Raw genomic sequence first — 10381 nt, forward strand, 5'->3', positions numbered from 1 at the left:
ACTGATGGTGATTTTGTCAATTTTTAACTGTTTTAAATGTAATTCCAGTGCTTTTGGAATAGCACCCAGTGTGCCAATTACCACTGGAATTACCACTGCTGGTTTGTGCCATAGTCGTTGAATTTCAATTTTTAAGTCCTGGTATTTTGCGATTTTTTCATTTTCCTTCTCAGCAACCCTGCTATCACCTGGTATTGCGATGTCTATGATTGTGACCTTATTTTTCTCAACCAATGTGATGTCTGGTGTATTATGTGCCAGTATTTTGTCTGTTTGTATGCGAAAATCCCACAAGATCTTGACCATCTGATTTTCGGTGACTTTTTCAGGCTGATGTTCCCACCAGTTTGTTGCTGTTTTAATATTATAATTTTTGCACAAATTCCAATGGATCATTTGTGCTACTGAATTGTGCCGCAATTTATAATCAGTCTGCGTGATTTTTTTACAGCAGCTGAGTATGTGATCAACAGTTTCATCAGCTTCTTTGCAAAGTCTGCATTTGGCATCATCAGAGGATTTTTCGACTTTGGCCTTAATGGCATTTGTGCGGATAGGTTGTTCTTGTGCAGCCAGGATTAGTGACTCTGTTTCTTTCTTTAATGTACCTGTTGTTAACCATAACCAAGTTTGTTCACTGTCCACTTTATCTTTTATTTTTTCCAGAAATTGGCCATGCAGTGCTTTGTTCTGCCAACTCTCCATTCTTGATTTTATCACATCTTTTCTGTATTCTTGTTTCATCTGTTGGGCCTTCAGTAGATTTTTGTTCTTTACTTCGATTAATAGATGTTCTTGACTTTCTTTTAAATAATCAGCCAGTGCATGTTTTTCTTCTTCAACTGTTTGCTTCACTTGTAATAATCCTCTGCCACCTGATTTTCGGGGCAGGTAGAGTCTATCAGTATCACCACGTGGATGTAAATTATTATTATTATAAATTATTATTATTATTATTATACAATTGTATCACAGCGGCCAGTTGTTTCGCCAGATTTGGCTTTGGTTACTAGTCGGGCCCCACCCAGGGGCCTAGGACGTCGTAACGTATTTTCGTAATATGCGTGCAGATCCAAGCAGTGCGGCTTTTTGCATTTGACTGATGGTGATTTTGTCAATTTTTAACTGTTTTAAATGTAATTCCAGTGCTTTTGGAATAGCACCCAGTGTGCCAATTACCACTGGAATTACCACTGCTGGTTTGTGCCATAGTCGTTGAATTTCGATTTTTAAGTCCTGGTATCTTGCGATTTTTTCATGTTCCTTCTCGGCGACCCTGCTATCACCTGGTATTGCGATGTCTATGATTGTGACCTTATTTTTCTCAACCAGTGTGATGTCTGGTGTATTATGCGCCAGTATTTTGTCGGTTTGTATACGGAAATCCCACAAGATCTTGACCATCTGATTTTCGGTGACTTTTTCAGGCTGATGTTCCCACCAGTTTGTTGCTGTTTTAATATTATAATTTTTGCACAAATTCCAATGGATCATTTGTGCTACTGAATTGTGCCGCAATTTATAATCAGTCTGCGCGATTTTTTTACAGCAGCTGAGTATGTGATCAACAGTTTCATCAGCTTCTTTGCAAAGTCTGCATTTGGCATCATCAGAGGATTTTTCGATTTTGGCCTTAATGGCATTTGTGCGGATAGCTTGTTCTTGCGCAGCCAGGATTAGTGACTCTGTTTCTTTCTTTAATGTACCTGTTTTTAACCATAACCAAGTTTGTTCACTGTCCACTTTATCTTTTATTTTTTCCAGAAATTGACCATGCAGTGCTTTGTTCTGCCAACTCTCCATTCTTGATTTTATCACATCTTTTCTGTATTCTTGTTTTGTCTGTTGGGCCTTCAGTAGATTTTTGTTCTTTACTTCGATTAATAGATGTTCTTGAGTGTCTTTTAAATAATCAGCCAGTGCATGTTTTTCTTCTTCAACTGTTTGCTTCACTTGTAATAATCCTCTGCCACCTGATTTTCGGGGCAGGTAGAGTCTATCAGTATCACCACGTGGATGTAAACTGTAGTGCATTGTCATTAGTTTCCTGGTTTTTCGGTCCAAAAGGTCCAAATCAGCTTGTGTCCAGTTAACTATGCCAGCTGTGTATCTTATAACTGGTATTGCCCAGGTATTTATGGCCTTGATTGTATTTCCACCATTCAATTTAGATTTCAAAATTTTCCTAACTCTGTTGGTGTACTCTCGCCTGACAATAGTTTTTACTTCTCCATGCTTGATGTTATCCAACTGCAGAATGCCTAAGTATTTGTAGGCTTCATTTTCTTTGCATTTAATTAGTTGGCCATTGGGCATTTCAATTCCCTCAGATGCAGTGATTTTGCCCCTTTTTATGGATACAGTGGCGCATTTTTCCATGCCAAACTGCATTGAAATATCGGTGCTGAATACTCGGACTGTATTTGTCAATGATTGGATTTCTATTTCTGACTTTCCATAGAGTTTCAAATCATCCATATATAGTAAATGCGAAATTTTTTCAGCTTTTTTTGCTGTTTGGTAGCCTAATTTCATTTTTTTTAAGATTACTGATAGTGGGATCATTGCGATGATGAAGAGAAGAGGTGAAAGTGAATCACCCTGGAAAATTCCTCGCTTGATATTAACCATTCCGTAGCTCTCATTCCCTACTGCCAACTCAGTTCTCCATTGTTTCATTGCCTTTTCAGTAAAGGATGTAATATTTTTGCTAATGCCAGTTGTTTCTAAGCATTTTATGATCCAACTATGTGGCAGTGAGTCAAATGCCTTTTTGTAATCAATCCAGACCATATTCAAGTTCGTTTTTCTGTTCTTACAATTTTCTAATATCATTTTATCAATTAGAAGCTGATCTTTTGTGCCCCTGCTCCTTCTTTTGTTGCCTTTTTGCTCTACTGGCAAGATGTTGTTTGTTTCCAAATAATCCATCATGTTATCTGCAATAATGCCTGTGAGTAATTTGAAGGTTGTTGGTAAGCATGTTATTGGTCTATAGTTTTCAGGTGTTGTTCCTTTAGTTGGATCTTTCTGAATCAAGTATGTTTTTCCAGTTGTCAACCATTCATCAATTTGGCCCTTTTGTAAAATTTCATTCAGTTGCCTGGCCAATATTGCATGTAAACTGGTCAGATATTTGAGCCAGAAACCATGTAATTGGTCCTTTCCAGGTGATGCCCAATTCTTTACCTTTTTAACTCGATTTTTGATCATCTCAGTTGTTATTTCTAATACTTGCATTTGTTTGTTGCCAATGCTTTTCTCAAAGTCATGTATCCACTTTGCTTCCTTGTTGTAGTCCTTTGCATTTTCCCACAATTCTTTCCAGAATTCAACTGTGGCCTGCTTTTCTGGTTTTTCACTTTTGGTTTCACCATTCACATTAAGACTTTGATAAAAACGCCGTTGGTCTGATCGAAATTGTTGATTTTGTTTATATTGGATGATTCGTGCCTCATATCTTTCAATTTTTCCAGCTGTTGCTGTTATCTGCTGTTTTACAATCTCTACAGCTTCATTGATGTTTCTTGTATCCAATCTATATCTTCTGATTAGCCGATCTATGATTTTGTTGTTTTTAAGCCGTTGCTCATGCATGTTCTTTAAGTTACTAGCATCTGCCCTTAATTTTTTGATTTTTTGTTCTAGACGGATTTTCCACTTTGGCTTTGATGCTTTTTCTGTTGTGTGACTAGGTACTTTAATTTTAATGCCTAGTTCATTAGTGACTATTACAGCTGCGCTGTACATTAACTGGTTTGTTTCCAAGATGGATCCCGGTTCAATTGTTGAAAACACTGCATTAACCATTTTCATGATAGGGGCCAAAATTTTCTTAGGCACAGTTTTTAGTGATGGTAAACGTTGCCTTTCCTCATTAAGCAGAAAATGCTCCATGATCTTATCCTTCAATTCTTTTTGTTTTTGAGTTAGTTCACCAGTTGGTTCAGTGATAACTGGTTCTAGTGGTGGTGATGTTATTTCCTCCCTGAGAGCTTCTTCTGGGAGTTCTACTATAGTGTCTTTAGTTATGTCTTGAATATCAGTTATTTCCGCTTGTGATATTGTTTTTTGGGTTTTGCAGTTTGCCTGAATTTCCTCATGTTCAACTTCACTAAACACTTTATTCCGTATAATAAGTTGTTGTTATTATTATTATTATTATTATTATTATTATTATTATTATTATTATTATTATTATTATTATTGGTATCCAGAAGCTCACTGATAGCCAGGTGAGGTCTTCAATACCTGTCACAGGCCTGGCGGTTCTGTTAAACAGGAAACCTAGAGGAAATCACACAATGGGACATTTTATTTATTCATTTAGCAGAGAGGTACAACTTTCAGATTTTTCAAAGTTCTCACTATTGGATTACTCCTTATCTCTGATCTTTTATTGTGTCATCTGATTTGGATTTACTCACACTTTTTTTTAATAAATGACTCTCTCTAGATATCCTGGATATTTTCAAAGTGTTTTTTTTTTTTTTTAATTTTCAAAAGCTTTCTTTACTTTTGGAGATATCATGGGATTTTATATAGCAGCTTTTGATCTTCTATCAGCACAAACATGGCTCTTTTTTCTGCCTTGTCTTCATGATCTACCACCCATGCTTGGAGTAGACATAAACCAACATTAATTGTTCTTATGTTAAAATACTAAAATAGTAGATTGTAATCCAATGTGGTTCACTGACCAATTATCAGTATAGTCAATTGATCTCTGTGGTTATCAGTCCCTGGGCAGAGTCCTCCAAAGATATGCCACTTTGACCAGTAAGTGTAGCCATATGTTTCAAACTGGTCTTTGTCTCTTTACTTCCAGATCTTTGAGATCATTTGCAACTGGAAGACCTGACTTTGAAAGTGACATGAGCCAACCAACAGCTGATAGGCACTGGGGACGCTGCAGGATACAACAGGAAGAATAATTATATTCTTCCACACCCCAAAGCTGAATAGTCCTGGGACCAACAATGGGATAATGATGATGATGTCTGGATCAACTTAAAATAGTTATTCATTGGCTAGCTGATCCCATCACCTAAGATTCACTGACACTATCATTAAAAGTGCCCTAGGTTGTACCTTGCTAAATCTGTTAGCTATTTTCATTTTTGAAGAGCTAAGAATCTCAGAGATTCCACCTCTTGTGAATTTGAATTGCTCTCAGAGGGTAAGAAGATGGAGGTAATATTATAAAGACACAGAAGTGGAGGCGGGGAGGTTTTTGGAACATCCCTGTGCTGGTAGAAAAAATCCCTAGGACATATTGATGAAATGAATTACTATATTTTCATATTCACATATTGATACTAAAATGAAAACTTTTGAGATTAGAATAGGTGCTATGTTGAGAATAAAAATAGCAATCTAAAATTTCTATATTTTGGCAGATGGATTGCTAGTTAATAATATGTTAATTATAGTGTGTAGCTAATTGCTATCTAAATTCTTTTTTTCCTTAGCTTCTAATTATCAAACATTTGGGATGATTTTGTGCTGCAATGATTGGAAAGAAAAAAATGGCCAAAGTTCTATTTGAAGGAGACCAGGGGAATGGGGGAGAGAGATTCATTTTCCTGTTTAGATAACTAGCCATGAATGCTGACCTAAGATTTAAATGCATGTCCAAGATGGGGCAGCCCCTGAAGAGCATTCGGAGACTTCAGCTTGTCCAGAATGCAGCCGCGCGAGCGATTGTGGGTGCACCCCGGTACACCCACGTAACACCTATCCTCCGCGAGCTGCACTGGCTGCCTATTGGTCTTCGGATACACTTCAAGGTGGTAGTCGTCACTTATAAAGCCCTTCATGGTATTGGACCTGGGTACTTGAGAGACCGCCTGCTGCCAATTACCTCCAGCAGACCTATTAGGTCCCACAGACTAGGCCTCCTCCGAATTCCATCTACCGGCCAATGCCGATTGGCTACCACCCGGAGGAGGGCCTTCTCTGTGGCTGCTCCGGCCCTCTGGAACGAGCTCCCCGTGGAGATTTGGACCCTCACCACCCTTCAGGCTTTCCGCAAAACCCTTAAAACCTGGCTGTTCCGACAGACCTGGGGCTGACGAGTTCCCGTCCCTGCTCGAATTGTGTGGTTGTTGATTGTTTTTAAATTGTTGTAGTTGTTTGTCCGTTGTTTTCCTCCTGTTTGTAAACCCCCCCCCTTACTTTGGTTTATGAGCCGCCCTGAGTCCCTCTGGGAATAGGGCGGCATAGAAATGCAATAAATCAAATCAAATCAAATCAAGATATTAAATAGTAACTCATTTTCAAATGTGAACTTAGCCTTGTTATAGCAGCTTTCAGCTGAAATTATTTCAATTCCTATTATGAAAGAATTCAAACTGTGTTTAAGAAATAATCATCTCTCCTCCATAATTAAAGTATAAAGCAAGAAAATATATTCTAGGGTACAGTAGAAAAAATTCAAATGATAAACATTTCTTTTCTAAAGTCCTGTGGTTTTTGGATCTCATTTCAAGCACGTTCATGGCACTTGGATCAAACTTCTCAATATTTATTCTGTCTTTAATGAGAGTGTGGCTAAAGATCGCTATGATGGTTTCATCTGGGCCAAAATGAGAGAGGCCTATTTAGCTAAATTTATATATCTCTGATATTTTCTTTTGAGTTTCACTAAAATAAAAATCATCAAGCATATGCTGATTAAGGAAATAAAAATTGATCAAAATGTATATGTTTTATTGCATGACAGACAAGAGCAGCAGGCCCTGAATGCTCCTCTCTCTGCAAAACAAGAAAAATCAAGGTTTATCCTTCACTTTCATTAATTTCAGGCTTCAGGCTTAGTATGCTTGTTTAGATCATAAGAGTCAGCAACACTTCCAATAAAAAGTAGCAAAAAGCAACTGTTAACAAAACGCTTTAATGGTTCTCAGGAAAGCTACAAGATGTTAAAGGAATCTCCATATTATATTCTAAATCTTCTCTTGACTGGTTCATCAATTAGATAATTTAAGCTATGACAACCAACCAGATGAAAAAAAAATTCCATTTTATTGAAATGTTTGAAGATGAATGTGGAGAGACAGAAAATACCAATTCTACTAGCTTAGATTAATTATTTGTAGTTTTAGCTTCTTATTTGTTCTTATTGAGAATATGAGTTCACTGCTTTTATGTCATTTGTTTTGTTCCTTATTAGATTTCATTGTAGCTGATAGGATGGCATGACTTGTTGGCTTACTAAATTATTATTATTATTATTATTATTATCATTTTCATTTTATTGTCATTTATAGGCCGCCCTTTTCCCTGAAGGGACTCAGGGCGGCTTACAATTCGTGGGAAAGGAGTGCAAGACAAAACATGAAATAATATGTGAATAAAATAAAACAATAAAACACAACATTCATTCAACATTCGGGTGGGGCGGATGAAAATCTTATCCCCAGGCCTGACGGGATAGCCAGATCTTAAGGGCTGCGCGGAAGGTCTGGACGGTGGTGAGGGTGCGAATCTCTACGGGGAGATCGTTCCAAAGGGTCGGAGCTGCTACTGAGAAGGCTCTCCTCCGCGTAGTCACCAGTCGGCACTAAATTATACTAATTATACTAAATAATACTAATAATACTAAATTATTATATTGTTATTCTACTGTTACCATTCTTCAACTCTCATGACAGACATACAAATGCACAACTATGCACATACAACACAATATCTTATCATTTTGCTGTAAAGTAAATTAGGCTCACAGATGCTTAAAGTCCCCTAATTGACCAGTGAAAATTGTGGCTGATTTGAACGGATTTAAAATGGATTTTCTTGTCCTCATCAGTCACATTAAGTACTGTACCATCAAGATGAGACCATCAAACAAGGGGTGGGTTTCATCCGGTACGCTCCGGTACGTGCGTACCGGATGGTCAAATTTACCATGTCTTTCTGTACCCACTGGTCAGGTGGCACCGTACTGGAATGCTTCCTCCCCTGGCCTGCCCCCCCCAGCTTGGCTAGAGGGGGAAAAACAGGAAAGCAAAAAAAGGGGAGAAAGATCAACAAATTAATAAACAACTACAAAATCGGAAAAATATTAAAAGATAGAAATACAAGATAGACTGTAGCAAATAAATATTATACAAAATGACTCAAATGTAGTAAAGGCTGTTATACATAGAATATATAGAATATTATATATAGAATAAAAACATGTATGAAATAATATAAATGCACATATTTTTTTAGTATAAGACACACTGGAGTATAAGATGCACCAAGGTTTTGAAGAGACAATTTTTTTTTAAAGTAGGTAGATAGATAGAGGGATAGAGAGGGAGAGAAAGAAATACAGTAGGTAGGTAGGGAGAGAGAGAAAGTAGTTAGGTAGATAGGTAGATAAAGGGATAGAAAAAGAGAAAGAGAAATAGAGAGAGATAGAGAGAGAAATACAGTAGGTAGGTAGGGAAAGAGAGAGTGTGTGTGTAGGTAGGTAGGTAGGTAGGTAGGTAGGTAGGTAGGTAGGTAGGTAGGTAGAGGGATAGAGAAAGAGAAAGATAGAGAGAGAGGGAGAGAGAGAGAGAAATACAGTAGATAGGTAGGTGTTTCTGCTGGCACAGCACTTGATAAATGTAATTCTCATCAATCAGTTAAAGAAAAAAGGCATGACTAACCTTGGGGGAGCTTGCAGAGTGCTCGGGGGAGGCAAAAATGAGCAAAAAATGGCCCATTTTTTGCAAAAACTGGCCCATTTTTTAATAAACAAATTGCATGCATAGCCTTATGGAGGCTTATAGAGTGCTGCTGGGACTGGGGAAGGGGGCAAAAACCATCCTGTTTTTTGCTCATTTCTGCCCTCCCCAGCCCCCAAGAGCTCTCTGAAGGCCTCCATAAGGGTATGCACGGCCATTTTGGTGAAGGGATGGGGCTTCGGGAGGCAAAAAATGCTGTATTCAGTGTATAAGACATACCCAGATTTTCTGCCTCTTTTTTGAGGCAAAAAGGTGCATCTTATATTTTGAAAAATATGGTATATATAAAGTTATAGTTATAAAATATTTATTTGTATAGATAAAAGAATCACAACAGATATGTAAAAAATGTAATGTGTTGGAAAGAAGTGAAGTTTCTGCAAACAAAATAAAAAGTAAAAAAAATATAAGTATAACTTGAAATAAAATATTTTTAAACATAACTTACCTTTGATTACGACTCCTAAGATAGAGAATAGTAAACGAAACCAAATGCAATACATAAAAGAACATCCAAAGAAATGATAAGCAGAAAACCAACAAAGTGAGCAATAAAAGCAGTAATAATGTCTCTTAACATATTTCCAAATTAACCAAACCTTGTTGGAAAGTTAACTTTTGCTCTTGACACTTCACAGTTATTGATAATGTGTATTCTTCCTATTTTAATTGTTTACCCTAAGTAGCATGGAACATAATTCTTACTTATAAAGGGCCATTGTCTGCTGTCAGTGGAAATTACCTCAGATGCAGAGCCTCAAACCATTTACCCTGTACCTTGCATGCAGTGTTACAAATTTTATTACAAAACTTATCATGAAGTGAAAGATACAGAAACATATTGAAAATTCAAACTCTTTGCTGCTACCTAGAAGCTGTCCTAATTTTGGAAGTCTGATTTATTTATTTAAGTTATTTTTATGATCATCGATTTGACAAATGTGAATTTGAGTAATTGACAATTTAAAAAAATATAATACAATGCCAGACAATGCAATGCAATATAAAAAGTACATTTCAAAGCTAAGTGTAACACAAAATAGCTGCCCAAGACACCATCTACCAATATTGAGGCTATATTGCTTTCCCAGCCCTGAAGTCTGTGGAAACAGCCAGGTCTTCAAAGCTTTCTAAAAGATGAAACAAGGTGGGACCTAATATGAGCTCAAATTAAATTATTGAGTAATCTGGTTTCTTCTTCTGTGTTCCATGTGTTGAGATGAATCCTCTACTAAAATTGTCACAAGAGAAAAGGAAGATGAGGGACAGAAAAAAGTAGAAAGAATATTCAGACTTAAAGGGACTTTTGTCTCCTCTTCGAAGGACCACACTTGCTGACAGTCTGATGACAGTCTGTCTAAGTTTTTCCACAAACTTAATAGAGGTAATAATACTTGGAATTTGTAAATCTCTCCATGAAAATAGGAAAGATATATTGACATAAAAGAGAAAACCCCAGATACAGAGTACAAGATTTAGAAAGAAATTACAATGTATTGCTTTGCAATTCCTGCATTTGCGGTGCATAGCTTAGCAATGGAAGCAACCATAGCTCACTGTAATGTGAATTCAAAAAAAGAAATAACAACAGAGGTTGGAAAGAATAATAATAATAAAGATGTGCTTCTTTTATATCAAATGAGGACTTTATAATTAAAATT

This window comes from Thamnophis sirtalis, unplaced genomic scaffold (assembly GCF_051295495.1).
Source record: "Thamnophis sirtalis isolate CommonGarterSnake01/CBP01778 unplaced genomic scaffold, rThaSir2_p1.2 scaffold_8, whole genome shotgun sequence".
Taxonomy (NCBI): domain Eukaryota; kingdom Metazoa; phylum Chordata; class Lepidosauria; order Squamata; family Natricidae; genus Thamnophis; species Thamnophis sirtalis.